The sequence below is a fragment of the Calliphora vicina genome, chromosome 2 (assembly GCF_958450345.1).
Source record: "Calliphora vicina chromosome 2, idCalVici1.1, whole genome shotgun sequence".
Taxonomy (NCBI): domain Eukaryota; kingdom Metazoa; phylum Arthropoda; class Insecta; order Diptera; family Calliphoridae; genus Calliphora; species Calliphora vicina.
This window is the reverse complement of record NC_088781.1, coordinates 76,207,764-76,222,882: the sequence shown is the minus strand read 5'-3', so window position 1 is coordinate 76,222,882 and position 15,119 is coordinate 76,207,764. Positions and strand designations below refer to the sequence as shown.

The following is a 15,119-nucleotide window of genomic DNA, read 5'->3' as shown; positions in this document are numbered from 1 at the left end:
CGTTGTTGTTGTTTTTTATACAACTAAACGTTTGTTTGGTTGTGTGTTGGTTTTTTTGACAAAAAATCAACAAATCGTATGTTTGAATGTGCATGCTTTGCGTATTTTGTTTCTTTTGGCGTTGTTGTTGTTTTTTATACAATTAAACGTATGTTTGGATGTGTGTTGGTTTCATTGCCTTGCGTATTTTGTTTTTTCTTTTGGTGTTTTGTTTCGTTTGGCGTTGTTGTTGTTTTTTGTGTTCTTGATAAATTTAGGATGCTGTACGCTGAAAGTGGGCAATGTACATACATATGTATATACTAATTATAAAAAATAATAATGCATCCACAACAAAGGTGAAGGGTATATAAGATTCGGCATAGCCGAATATAGCACTCTTACTTGTTTTTTTAAAAATTGTTAAAAATTAATTTATTTTCCTAACTTGGGGGTTACACGATCAAGTTTTGCCTTTCAAGTTTTAATACACTCACACTTTTTTACTAATACACTCACACTTTTAAGAATTGAAACGAACTTGCATTCAATTTCACATTCAAGTTGGTTTTCAATTTTTCATTCAAGAAAACAGCTGATTACATTTTTATGTCCAATTTGTACTAAAATTGTTTTCAAGTTGCGTGCTGCCTACGTCACCGCTTTCAATTTTTATAAATTTTGACAAACAGTATATGTAAAAGACTATCAAGAAAAACTTGATCGTGTGGCTGCAGTGTAAAGACAATACTACAAGTGTTAACCCTTAAATGCATGATTTTTACTTTTATTTTTCTATAAATTATTAAATATTTATTTGATTTTTATTTATTATATATCCTATAGCTTTAATTTGATTTATAATTTTTTTAGCTGAGACTTATTGTACTCCATTGGATTATGCTGAAGTAGAATCTGAATTAGTATCAAGCTTATATTGGTCTAAAATTAAGTGGAACTGGAATGTAGACAATTGGCAACAATATGCATTTAAGGGCTAAAACAGTATTACAATTGTATAACGAGCAAACCTTAAAAAATAAAGTTATAAAGTATTTCAAAAATGGCAAATGTAGCCCAAGTTAAGTAGTTTTATGACATATTTTTATACCCTTCAGCTTCGTGAGAAGGGTATATATAAGTTTGTCATTCCGTTTGTAATTTCTACAGTTTTCATTTCCGACCCTATAAAGTATATATATTCTGGATCCTTATAGATAGCGGAGTCGATTAAGCCATGTCCGTCTGTCTGTCCGTCTGTCTTTCTGTTGAAATCAATTTTCTGAAGGCCCCAGATATCTCCGGGATCCAAATCTTCAACAATTCTGTCAGACATACTTTCGAGAATTTTGCTATTTAAAATCAGCAAAATCCGTCCATAAATAACGGAGATATGAACAAAAATCCGAGACAACCTCTAAAAATTTCATCAAAAAACACAATGTATTGCATGCTTTAACAAAAAAGCAACAAAACGTATGTTTTTGGATGTGCATGCTTTGCGTATTTTGTTTTTTTTGTGTTTTGTTTCTTTTGGCGTTGTTGTTGTTTTTTATACAACTAAACGTTTGTTTGGTTGTGTGTTGGTTTTTTTGACAAAAAAGCAACAAAACGTATGTTTTTGGATGTGCATGCTTTGCGTATTTTGTTTTTTTGTGTTTTGTTTCTTTTGGCGTTGTTGTTGTTTTTTATACAACTAAACTTTTGTTTGGTTGTGTGTTGGTTTTTTTGACAAAACAGTAACAAATCGTATGTTTGGATGTGCATGCTTTGCGTATTTTGTTTTTCTTTTGTGTTTTGTTTCTTTTGGCGTTGTTGTTTTTTATACAATTAAACGTATGTTTGGATGTGTGTTGGTTTCATTGGCTTGCGTATTTTGTTTTTTCTTTTGGTGTTTTGTTTCGTTTGGCGTTGTTGTTTTTTATGTTCTTGATAAATTTAGGATGCTGTACGCTGAAAGTGGGTAATGTACATACATATATACTAATTATAAAAAATAATAATGCATCCACAACAAAGGTGAAGGGTATATAAGATTCGGCATAGCCGAATATAGCACTCTTACTTGTTTTTTCTATTTTTCTCTCGCTATAATTTTTAACAAATAATAAAAAATATTTAACTTTCACCCATGTTCTGGAAAACGCAGCGTTTTCAAATCGCTTATGGTTTAAAAAACGCAAAACGCATTTCACCATGTTCTGAAAACCGTGCGATTTGTTATTGGTTTCAGTATACACTAGCAGTTTCAAAAATAATTTGAAAATTTTGTATATAAAACAAAAACAAATTTTTTAAATTTTGTTTTTGCTATCCATATAAATATCACTTAGGTGACGTGATTTACAAAATTAGGTGCTTAATATAAATTAGGAAAAAATTCAAATTCGAAGGCAAACAGTGTGCTATTTTTTTAAATATTGTTAAATTTTGTTACGGTTACTTTTGGTTGATGAGGATTCCGTCTAGCTCATCGACTCTCCCAGGTGGTTCCAACCCTCACTCATCAACAGCGTACCTTAACAAGAAAACAAAATCAAAGGAATACAAAAAAAACGGAAACTAAAACTTAAATTCACCACACACAACAATTCTCAGAGATAGGTGTTAGTCTCTCTACTTGCCCTCCCAACCTAGTCGCGATTTTATCCACATAAATTTCCAAGCGACCCAAACTCCTCTCCCACTTACCTGTCAATCAACTCCAATACCTCTAAATTATTAAGCCATCATCTTTGAATCCTTAATCAAAACATATTTTTATTTAAAATTAATAATTTAACTAACAATATTAAATATTTAAAACTATATAATCTCACTAACATTAATATGAATATACTAATTATACTAAAAGATTTACCAATATATACTACTTATTTATTTTTTTTGTGGTTCTTATTTTAAACTTTTACTTTTTTTTTTTAAATTAATCAAAATAAAGAATATCTATATAAATATATCTCAAATCATGTTTTTTTATCTTTAATTTTTTTTACATATATATATTATTTTTCCATTTGACTGATTTTATTCTTCTAGGGCTCAAGTTATTTCTTTTTTTCCTTTTTTTTAAAAACTCACTACTTTCTTCCAATGAACTTATAATTCCTAGCCTAAAGGAGCTCCCTGAGGTAGTATTTCTTCCTGTCACTACACAGGATTTATACAAATTTTAGATTCACTTAAGCTCTATGAGAATTATCTCTTTTTTTTGTGGTTATATTTAAGGCCTGAGATATATCTATATTTTTTTATATTTTATTATAACTGTTTTTTTTTGGCTATACTTGCTATACGAGGGAATACTGTTTATAATTAACATACACATACATCTAACTACACTCTCGATAGACTTACAATTTTCACACAATCTCACATCGAACTTAAAATTAACTTAGGATAAGTATTTTATTTTACTTTTAATTGCAATAAATAAATATAAACTATATAAGGGCTTGAGATCTATTCCCTTATGTAATTTTTAGCTTATTACTGGTTTTCTACTGTTTTTCATTAAGATTTTATATTTCTTCAACTTGACACTATAATCACTTCTTTTGGCCCTAGTGACTTTTCTTTTGGATTTTGACGATAATTAGGGTGTTTTCATTAGACCTCTAAGATATTATTTCCTCAAATGCTTGGTACGTATAATATATTTGTAATTTAAAATTTTACCTGGCTATTTCTGGAACAACTGAAAATCCATATATTCCAGTGATTTACATATATCCATAGCCAGGTAATAATATTATTATAAAAAAATTTTTATTTTTAATATTTTCACTGCTCAGAACTTTAAATCTTTAAATTTGCACCTTTTGCACCACCACAGTAAACCGTTCTATTTTACTTTTGTTTATGAGACATTTTGTTAATATTTTATCGCTTAAATACTGGCTACCATGTACTATATTCGCGGGTTTTCGCTATATACTGGAAATATAGTTTGTTGCCAATTTTCATACCGCCAAATTTAAAAGAAAATAAGTGAAAAATTCCCCTCTAATCCTATTTAATGTTCCTATATATATTTAAATTTTTGCGCTCAATACTAGCTATTATTATCATTTGCATATTTCACAGATTCTTATTGCCCCTTAACTAAAATTTTGTTCTCGCTAATTCCCTATCCTATAATCCCATTATATATAAAAGATATACCAACCAACTATATTATTAGGAGCTCATGAAATTTAATTAGTAATTTTTTCATTCATAAATTTATTACTATTTTTTTGATTTATTCTTCCGTTGCTATATTTTTGATCAATGAAAATACAACACTGTTTAATATCATTGACTGGAGTTGCCAACTACATGCATCTTTAGAACCAAATACAACACTAAATTACATACACACATATACAATAAAATAGACGCATTTCTTTTTTTTTGCACATCAGCCGAAGCACATGCAATTTTAATTTGCTAAATTTATTCAGATTTCTACAACATATAAACAAAGATATAAATATTTAACGATAATAAAGAATTATAACCATCACATATACGAATAATAATCATTCACTAAACCAAAAGGATAGACAAAAATTAAGGAAACCAAAATTATACATGGAATCTTTAGAAAAAAAAAACAGACAACAACAAACAAAAAAAAACGATACAAGAACAACAATAGCAGCAGAAAAACCATCAAGAAACATACAAACAACAATAACTGGTAAAAAATAAACAAACAAAACATAAATACACAACAACAAACAACTCCGGCTACTATTATATTGGGAAAATTTCTCAGGCTTTTACACCCTTGAGCCGTATGCCCAAAAACACCACCCTGCTATCTAGATCCCTTGACAGTTCAATTTACCCGCAACAAAACTCCGGTTCTGCTGGCTATAGCCGGAGGGAACGGTGTGCGGGTTGTGAAAAGTCCAACGTGGGGAACTCCCACACCCTGGGATTGATTTAGAGTCTCATACTCCACCTAATTCTAGCCGGGCATATAATTATCCACTCAAGGTAATGTGAGTTTAGTATTCCTACAGTCTTCTAAATGGCATCCTCAGTTATCCGAAAACAATAAATGTTGACTCAATGCAGATATGTAAATGAGTGCATTCTATATTGTGAGTGCAATATTTTTTTCTTTTTTGTTTATCTTTGGTATATGGTTACCATATTTACAATATTAGGACAAAAAAAAACAACACACATTCAAATATAATTAAATTTAAAAAAAATCGTTTTCTTAGTCTAATATTGCACTTAGTTAACTTATATTACAGATCAACAGAAGTTATTGCACATAAGGAAATTTTTTTGTTATTGCAGGTAGTAAATTAATGCAGTCGTTAATTATAACGTTCATAATACTTTTAGATTTAGATAAAAGTGATACAATAAATGCCAATATTAGGACGGAACAACACAAATTCAAATATAATTACAAATATTAAATAATTAAGTCGTCCCTTAAACTAATATTGCACTAAATTATCATATATCACAGATCTAAAAGTGTTATTTCACAAAAATAATAATTATATCATTACGGTTTTATACTACCGCACTAATTATCTATTTTTTTTTATCAAAAATCCATTGGATACGGTTTATGAATTCTGTTTATATATATATACTGAAGAAAACAACCTACTATTACTTTTTCGGCAAAGAAAAATGTATAGTGGCTCCCCATCATTGTCCCCGATACCTTCAACATTCTTGGAATTGGTCCCCGACCGATTGTAGCGCTCAAAGCGCAAAACTATTCAAACGATTTGTTTTCAAAGCGACAAAAGGAATAATCTACATATATTACCTTTGTGTATTTTCACATAATTATTTTCTCATATATTTATAAACTATTCGGTACCTTTGCAACATTTCATGGAAACGCCTCTAACATCATCATTACTCACAGAATTCTCCATTAAATATAGTATAATCTCGAAAAACTTTATTGTAAAAGATTTTGAAATTATTATTCATATTCCCCACGGATTTTGATTGGATTTTCTATTACGGGAAGTATACCAACATAACTTTTTCAATATAATTGCCTTACTTTGTGTTTTCTTTGTTTCTTTCGTTTTAGCATCTAATGTTTTCGGAAACTACAAGTTGGATATAATTTATTATTGCACCTTATATAAATAATCATACTCGGATTAGGATATTTCTTTTATATCAAACAGTTTTCGGAGTTCTCATTTTCTATCACGTAAGTAAATGTCTCTTTATATTATGTAGTTGATGTTTACTATCAGCTATTTGAATTAGTTTATACTTTAATGTCTTTGGAGTGATACACCCCTATTGGTTTACCTTGTATTGTCTCCAATTCATATATATTGTTTCCTATTGCTTTAACTATTCTACATTTTAGGAATTTGCGACAAAATTTCGAATTAAGATTTTTCCCAAAATTGCTCAATACTGTGTTTCTTCGGTATACCTCTTGTCCTGGTGTAAATCTAACTATTCTTGCTCCTCTATTATATCTATCTGAGCTTTTTCCATATGCCTTTAGCATATTTTGCTTCATTTTGTCCCTAATCATATCCAGTTTATCTGCTTTATTCAGTTCCAATATTTCGTGGTCAGTTAGAGATAATAATTTTCTTCCCAATCTGTAATCTGCTCCACTGGTATACATGTGGTATCCAAAGAGCGCGAAAAAGGGTGTTACTCCAGTTGCCGTATGAACTGCAGTTCTCAATGCACATTCTATTTCTGGGAGATACATGTCCCAATCTCGGTGATCTTCTTTCAGATAAGCTCTTAAGGCAGATAGTACAGATTGGTTTACTCTTTCACTGGCATTACTCTGTGGCGAATAAACTGCCGTTTTCATATGCTGTATTTTATAACATTCCATTAGATTTTCAAACGATTTCGCTATAAATTGACTACCATTGTCGCTGTGAATAATCTCGGGTACTCCAAATTTAAGAAATATCTCTCGGGTCAGGAAGTCTATAACATTATTTGTAGTGGCCTCTTTCATTGCTTTCAAAAATGTAAATTTTGTAAAGTGGTCAACAACAATGAATATGTAGCAGTTCCCTTGTTTAGATCGTGGATACTTTCCCATAAAGTCTATATACAACTTTTGGAAGGGTCTTTCGGTTAGTACCATTTGACCAATTTCAGGTCGAAGGTTCGAATTGCATGATTTACATTCTTTGCAGGTTTGACACATATTTATAAAATTTTTCGCTTGTATCGACATTCTTGGCCAATAGTAAAATCGTTTTATCTTCTCTAGCGTTTTTGCTATTCCACCATGAGCATTGGTTGGCGATACATGAGCTTCTTCTATGATTGGTTGGGTTATATTCACTGGAATCCATAGTTTCCATGGGCTGTCATCAATAGTATCAAATTTCGTTTTTTTATAAATATAACCGTTTACTACCTTTAAATCTGGTAATCTTTCGGCATTTTGTTCAATCTGGGATTTCAGTTCTTTATACTCATCGCTTTCAAATTCGTTAGTTTCAAATCCTAACAAATCAGTTACGTTTATTTCATCCACATTAGGTAGTCTTGACAACATATCTGCTACTACGTTATCGGAACCTTTCCTGTGCTGAATTTCAAAGTCGTATGACTGTAATTGTAATGACCACCTAGCCAATCTACCCGTGAGGTCTTTCATTGACATCAGCCATTTCAGGCTTGCATGATCCGTTACGATAGTAAATGGCATCATCTCAATATATTGCCTTCTCAGTTACGGTGTAATTCCTTTGGCATGCGTTCAGTTTTTGGGAGTAAAAAGCAATCGGATGTTCTTCGTTATCTCCATTTACTTGGTATAATACTGCTCCGATTCCATATTCGCAAGCATCACATTGAATAAAGAATTTTTTCGAGAAATTAGCATGGCGTAATACTGGGGCTGTGGTTAAAGATTTTTTTAAAGTTTCAAATGATTTATTTGCTTCGGGACTCATTTCAAAAGTTTTTGACTTTTTCAAAGTATCTGTTAAAGGTGCGGCTATGACAGAGAAGTTTTTGATAAACCGCCGATACCACCCCGCGGTCCCCAAAAAGCTTCTTACTTCTCTAACTGACTTCGGAGTTTTTATTTCCGTTATAGCTTTTATTTTGTCCGGGTCCGTTCTCAACATTCCGTTTCCGATAATGAATCCCAAATATTTTAATTGTTTAAAGCAGAATTGAGATTTCTTTAAGCCAATTGTTAAATTTGCTTTTCTTAAACATTTCGCAACTTCCTCTAAGTAATATAGGTGTTTGTCAAAATCATTGGAAATAATCAATAAATCGTCGAGGTAAATGAATACATTTTCTTTCAATTCTTGGGGTACAACTTTATCCATTAATCTGCATAAACGTTGCGCAGCGTTACAGAGGCCAAATGGCATGACACGAAACTGGTAAAGAGGCCTGCCAGCTACTGTAAACGCGGTATAAGGTCTACTTTTAGGTTCTAACTCTATCTGCCAAAAAGCATATTTTAAATCAACGCTACTTATAAAATAAGTTTCGTCAATTCTACTGAGGATGCCATCTATATTCTGTAGTGGGTACGCATCTTTGACAGTTAGTTTGTTAAGTTTTCTTGCGTCTAAGCAAAATCTATTTTTTTCAGGTTTTCGTACAACTGTTGTCCTATTACTCCATGGGCTATCGCTTTCCTCTATTACATGGAGTGCTAACATTTGATCTATTTCCTTGTAAACTATATCTTGTACTGCGGGAGAGATTGGATAGTGTCTATCCTTTACAGGTTCTGCTCCTTCTACTAATTTTATAACATGTTTTTCTAGTGACGTACAACCTAAACCTTCATTCTCAAACGTAGGAAACATTTCAATTACTTTATTCAATTTATTGCGTTCCAATTCACATAAATCATGGGGATCAGTTTTGTGGTTTTCTGTAATATAGTTAGGTATAATTTTCTCAATATCTAATTCCGCAATGCCTACTATTTCCGGAGCAAGTTCGAATGCCCTCCAGAAATCTATTCCTAAATATGCCGGTTGTTCAAGATCGGGACACAGATAAAATTCTATTGACTTAATCCTATTCTTATATTCTACTTCTAACTTTATTTTTCCTAATAATCTATGTTCCTGTCCGCTAGCGGTAGATATTAACGAAAATATAGGCACAATTGGTAATTCTAATGTATCAATAAGTTCCCTACAGCCTTGCCCTAGAATGCTCACAGATGCACCGGTATCCAGAAGACCGTTCATTTTAACATTAACAATATTGAACTCAGCATATGGTCTTGGGTCTGGTGCTTTTCGATCTGCTTTTTTTATGGCATCGATGGCAAGTTTTCTTACTCTCTTCTTCTCGGCAAATTTCTCTCTCAATCTTTTTATTTTTCTGGATATAACTGGTGGTTTGATACATGTTCCGGGATTAAATATCTGTTCTCTTATTATTTCATAATTTCGTTTTCTCTCTTCTAAGGTATATAAATGCTTCTGTTGAGGTATAAAATAGTTATATTTTTCCCGTTGCCTTATTAAATTTATTCTTTTATTTGTTACGGGTTCATCACTGGCGGGTTTATGGTGGAACGATGGTCTCCCGCCATTCCCTCGCTCCTGGAAAATTTTCTGTTTCTACAGTTGATACAATTGGGTGAGATTACGTCCGGTTTACCACATCGATAGCAAAATATCGATGTCTCCTTGGAAGGACAATCCATAAAAACATGACCGTTTTGATGACAATTCCAGCAGGTAATTACAGATTTCGTCATTTGATTTCCAGCATTGCTCATTCTTACCGCAGCTATTTCACCCTGTTCCTTTTCTGGTGTTTGGTAGTGATCCTCGTACTCTTCACACAGCTCATTTACGTACCTTGGGTAACGATTTGAAGGCACTTGTGCTGGTCTATTGTCTTTTCTGAGAAAGGTTTTTTCGGCATCAATGCAGTTTATACGCAGTTCCTCTACTGAAGACACAGTTAGTGGGAAAACTATTCTTCCTATATTTTCTCGTAAATTCTTTTTGATCATTTTGATCATTTCCGATTCTGGCATAGATATGTTTAGTCTAGACCGCAGCTGAGTCATCGTAAAGAAAAATGAATCTATTGATTCTCCAGGTAGTTGTTTCCTTTCTACTATATCCCTCATTAATTCGAAACTGGATCGGGTGGACTGGTATTGCTTTAGTAGTGCTGATTTTAGGGTTGGCCATTCGGTTACATAGTTGGTTTGAATGAATAACCAATACCACTTTTCAGCAACGCCTTTTACCAAGAGATGAAAATTGTCTAAGACTTCTTTCCACGATACTTTGTATTGGTGTTGTAGACGTTCAAGTCGGAAAACAAAATCTTCTACCGCCAGTCTGTTAACGTCCCCATCAAATTCTAATCCCCATTTATCTATAGGTGGTTTATGAAAGCTTCTTATATTATCATCGCTGTTTACAGAAGAAGCTCTAGATGATTGGGATTGAATACCTGTCATTTCCATAGGCTGTTGATTCTCATATGTTTTAAATACATTCGGTAAATTTGCTTGCATTAACTTTATGTTTTCCTGTTGTGTTTTTTGAACTACTAGGCTGAGTCTGCTAACTGTAGCTGTTAAATCTGACATATTCTTCTTGATATCGGCCATCTGAGAACTGATTCCCTGATCTACCAATTTTTTTATTGAACTCTGAACCTCTAAACTACTTGTCATCATAGACTGATTACTTGTACTAGCACCTACATTATCTGCTGGTGCAGCAGGTTGGTTTGGCACATTAGGGTTACTAGATACAATAGTTTTCGACATATCTCTAAAGTATTCTTTGTTACTCTCGGCCATTTCGAAATTTATCCTGTTTTTCGATTTAGATTTAGCTTTAGGCGTATTTGGTTTATAGATCTTATACGAGACGTGTGGTGTGGACCGATTTAAATCGAATTGAACCTGGCGATTTCTTTTACGAGACCTGAATTTAGTCGAACTATCACTCATACTAGAATGACAATAACTACATACATATGGCAAAAGTTCGATACTAAGAGATCCCTGATACTAATATGCGAATAAATACTAATTAAGAATATAATAAAAGAAAATGTAATACAAAAATAGAATAATAATAAAATATACTAAAATAATAATAAAAAAAAATATTAATAATAATTAATGAATACTACACAAATAATCTAATAGATAAGCTAATAAATACTTAATTAATTACTGATCAATACATAAATAAACTATAAAAGGATAATTGAAATTTTGAGCATACAATATAATAATTAAATCTGTTTTTATATAAATTTTCTTTCTAGGTTAAGGAGTTGATGGACGGATGTGGAAGTCGTTGGAGTTAGTATTTGAATTGTTTTGTGTGGCAAGAAAACAACATTAATTTCATTTTACTGGATTCAATTTTAGTGTGACCCCACGTACTTCAACCTCTATCTAATTATCGGTGAGATTACGAGTGATTATCGATAGTATTGGAAACTACTAATCTCGTGAACATTTCTGTCACGTTAGGCTATCGTCTACTAACGATCAAATAACACTAATCATTGATTCCATTATTGAACAATTTATTTACGAATTTGAGATTTTTGGAAACAATTAATTATACAATTAGGACTATTAACATACTCTAAGCTATAGCTATTTATTTCCGTAAGTATCATCTTGTTCTAATTGATTATATTTTAGTAAAACCTGTTTTTATACATCATCTCTCTTCTTTTCTCTCCAGAGTGGCTATAAAAAAAATATCTTACTATATTTCACGAATTTCTTTGGGCTATTGTAAAACTCTATTAGGCTATTGCCACATGTGTTGCTGACATTACATGTATTTTATCGTACACTTAGGATACATTTTGTTCCTTTAAATAAAAAGTATCATAAGTTGTTAAACATTCCATTGGGCGCCATTTCTGTTACGGTTACTTTTGGTTGATGAGGATTCCGTCTAGCTCATCGACTCTCCCAGGTGGTTCCAACCCTCACTCATCAACAGCGTACCTTAACAAGAAAACAAAATCAAAGGAATACAAAAAAAACGGAAACTAAAACTTAAATTCACCACACACAACAATTCTCAGAGATAGGTGTTAGTCTCTCTACTTGCCCTCCCAACCTAGTCGCGATTTTATCCACATAAATTTCCAAGCGACCCAAACTCCTCTCCCACTTACCTGTCAATCAACTCCAATACCTCTAAATTATTAAGCCATCATCTTTGAATCCTTAATCAAAACATATTTTTATTTAAAATTAATAATTTAACTAACAATATTAAATATTTAAAACTATATAATCTCACTAACATTAATATGAATATACTAATTATACTAAAAGATTTACCAATATATACTACTTATTTATTTTTTTTGTGGTTCTTATTTTAAACTTTCTGTAGCCGTTACTTTTTATACCCTTCAGCTTCGTGAGAAGGGTATATATAAGTTTGTCATTCCGTTTGTAATTTCTACATTTTTCATTTCCGACCCTATAAAGTATATATATTCTGGATCCTTATAGATAGCGGAGTCGATTAAGCCATGTCCGTCTGTCTGTCTGTCTGTCTGTCTGTCTGTCTGTCCGTCTGTCTGTCTGTCTGTCTGTCTGTCTGTTGAAATCAATTTTCTGAAGGCCCCAGATATCTCCGGGATCCAAATCTTCAACAATTCTGTCAGACATACTTTCGAGAATTTTGCTATTTAAAATCAGCAAAATCCGTCCATAAATAACGGAGATATGAGCAAAAATCCGAGACAACCTCTGAAAATTTCATCAAAAAACACAATGTATTGCATGCTTTGACAAAAAAACAACAAAACGTATGCTTGGGTGTGCAAGCTTTGTGTATTTGGTTTTCTTTTTGTTTTTTGTTTCTTATGGCGTTGTTGTTGTTTTTTATACAACTAAACGTTTGTTTGGTTGTGTGTTGGTTTTTTTGACAAAAAATCAACAAAACGTATGTTTTTGGATGTGCAAGCTTTGTGTATTTTGTTTTTTTTTGTGTTTTGTTTCTTTTGGCGTTGTTGTTGTTTTTTATACAACTAAACGTTTGTTTGGTTGTGTGTTGGTTTTTTTGACAAAAAATCAACAAAACGTATGTTTTTGGATGTGCAAGCTTTGTGTATTTTGTTTTTTTTTGTGTTTTGTTTCTTTTGGCGTTGTTGTTGTTTTTTATACAACTAAACGTTTGTTTGGTTGTGTGTTGGTTTTTTTGACAAAAAATCAACAAATCGTATGTTTGAATGTGCATGCTTTGCGTATTTTGTTTCTTTTGGCGTTGTTGTTGTTTTTTATACAATTAAACGTATGTTTGGATGTGTGTTGGTTTCATTGCCTTGCGTATTTTGTTTTTTCTTTTGGTGTTTTGTTTCGTTTGGCGTTGTTGTTGTTTTTTGTGTTCTTGATAAATTTAGGATGCTGTACGCTGAAAGTGGGCAATGTACATACATATGTATATACTAATTATAAAAAATAATAATGCATCCACAACAAAGGTGAAGGGTATATAAGATTCGGCATAGCCGAATATAGCACTCTTACTTGTTTTTTTTTAAATTAATCAAAATAAAGAATATCTATATAAATATATCTCAAATCATGTTTTTTTATCTTTAATTTTTTTTACATATATATATTATTTTTCCATTTGACTGATTTTATTCTTCTAGGGCTCAAGTTATTTCTTTTTTTCCTTTTTTTAAAAAACTCACTACTTTCTTCCAATGAACTTATAATTCCTAGCCTAAAGGAGCTCCCTGAGGTAGTATTTCTTCCTGTCACTACACAGGATTTATACAAATTTTAGATTCACTTAAGCTCTATGAGAATTATCTCTTTTTTTTTGTGGTTATATTTAAGGCCTGAGATATATCTATATTTTTTTATATTTTATTATAACTGTTTTTTTTGGCTATACTTGCTATACGAGGGAATACTGTTTATAATTAACATACACATACATCTAACTACACTCTCGATAGACTTACAATTTTCACACAATCTCACATCGAACTTAAAATTAACTTAGGATAAGTATTTTATTTTACTTTTAATTGCAATAAATAAATATAAACTATATAAGGGCTTGAGATCTATTCCCTTATGTAATTTTTAGCTTATTACTGGTTTTCTACTGTTTTTCATTAAGATTTTATATTTCTTCAACTTGACACTATAATCACTTCTTTTGGCCCTAGTGACTTTTCTTTTGGATTTTGACGATAATTAGGGTGTTTTCATTAGACCTCTAAGATATTATTTCCTCAAATGCTTGGTACGTATAATATATTTGTAATTTAAAATTTTACCTGGCTATTTCTGGAACAACTGAAAATCCATATATTCCAGTGATTTACATATATCCATAGCCAGGTAATAATATTATTATAAAAAAATTTTTATTTTTAATATTTTCACTGCTCAGAACTTTAAATCTTTAAATTTGCACCTTTTGCACCACCACAGTAAACCGTTCTATTTTACTTTTGTTTATGAGACATTTTGTTAATATTTTATCGCTTAAATACTGGCTACCATGTACTATATTCGTGGGTTTTCGCTATATACTGGAAATATAGTTTGTTGCCAATTTTCATACCGCCAAATTTAAAAGAAAATAAGTGAAAAATTCCCCTCTAATCCTATTTAATGTTCCTATATATATTTAAATTTTTGCGCTCAATACTAGCTATTATTATCATTTGCATATTTCACAGATTCTTATTGCCCCTTAACTAAAATTTTGTTCTCGCTAATTCCCTATCCTATAATCCCATTATATATAAAAGATATACCAACCAACTATATTATTAGGAGCTCATGAAATTTAATTAGTAATTTTTTCATTCATAAATTTATTACTATTTTTTTGATTTATTCTTCCGTTGCTATATTTTTGATCAATGAAAATACAACACTGTTTAATATCATTGACTGGAGTTGCCAACTACATGCATCTTTAGAACCAAATACAACACTAAATTACATACACACATATACAATAAAATAGACGCATTTCTTTTTTTTGCACATCAGCCGAAGCACATGCAATTTTAATTTGCTAAATTTATTCAGATTTCTACAACATATAAACAAAGATATAAATATTTAACGATAATAAAGAATTATAACCATCACATATACGAATAATAATCATTCACTAAACCAAAAGGATAGA

At 31.3% G+C, this 15,119-nt stretch overlaps 1 long non-coding RNA gene across 1 annotated transcript; it reads left to right on the top strand.

Moving 5' to 3' along the window:
* Positions 1-4,385: 4,385 nt before the first annotated feature.
* LOC135951537 (uncharacterized) lies at positions 4,386-12,239 on the top strand. Its single transcript, XR_010575980.1, has 4 exons — positions 4,386-4,965; positions 6,044-6,169; positions 11,242-11,593; positions 11,673-12,239. It is a non-coding gene; the product is annotated as an uncharacterized LOC135951537 (long non-coding RNA).
* The last annotated feature ends 2,880 nt before the right edge of the window (positions 12,240-15,119 follow it).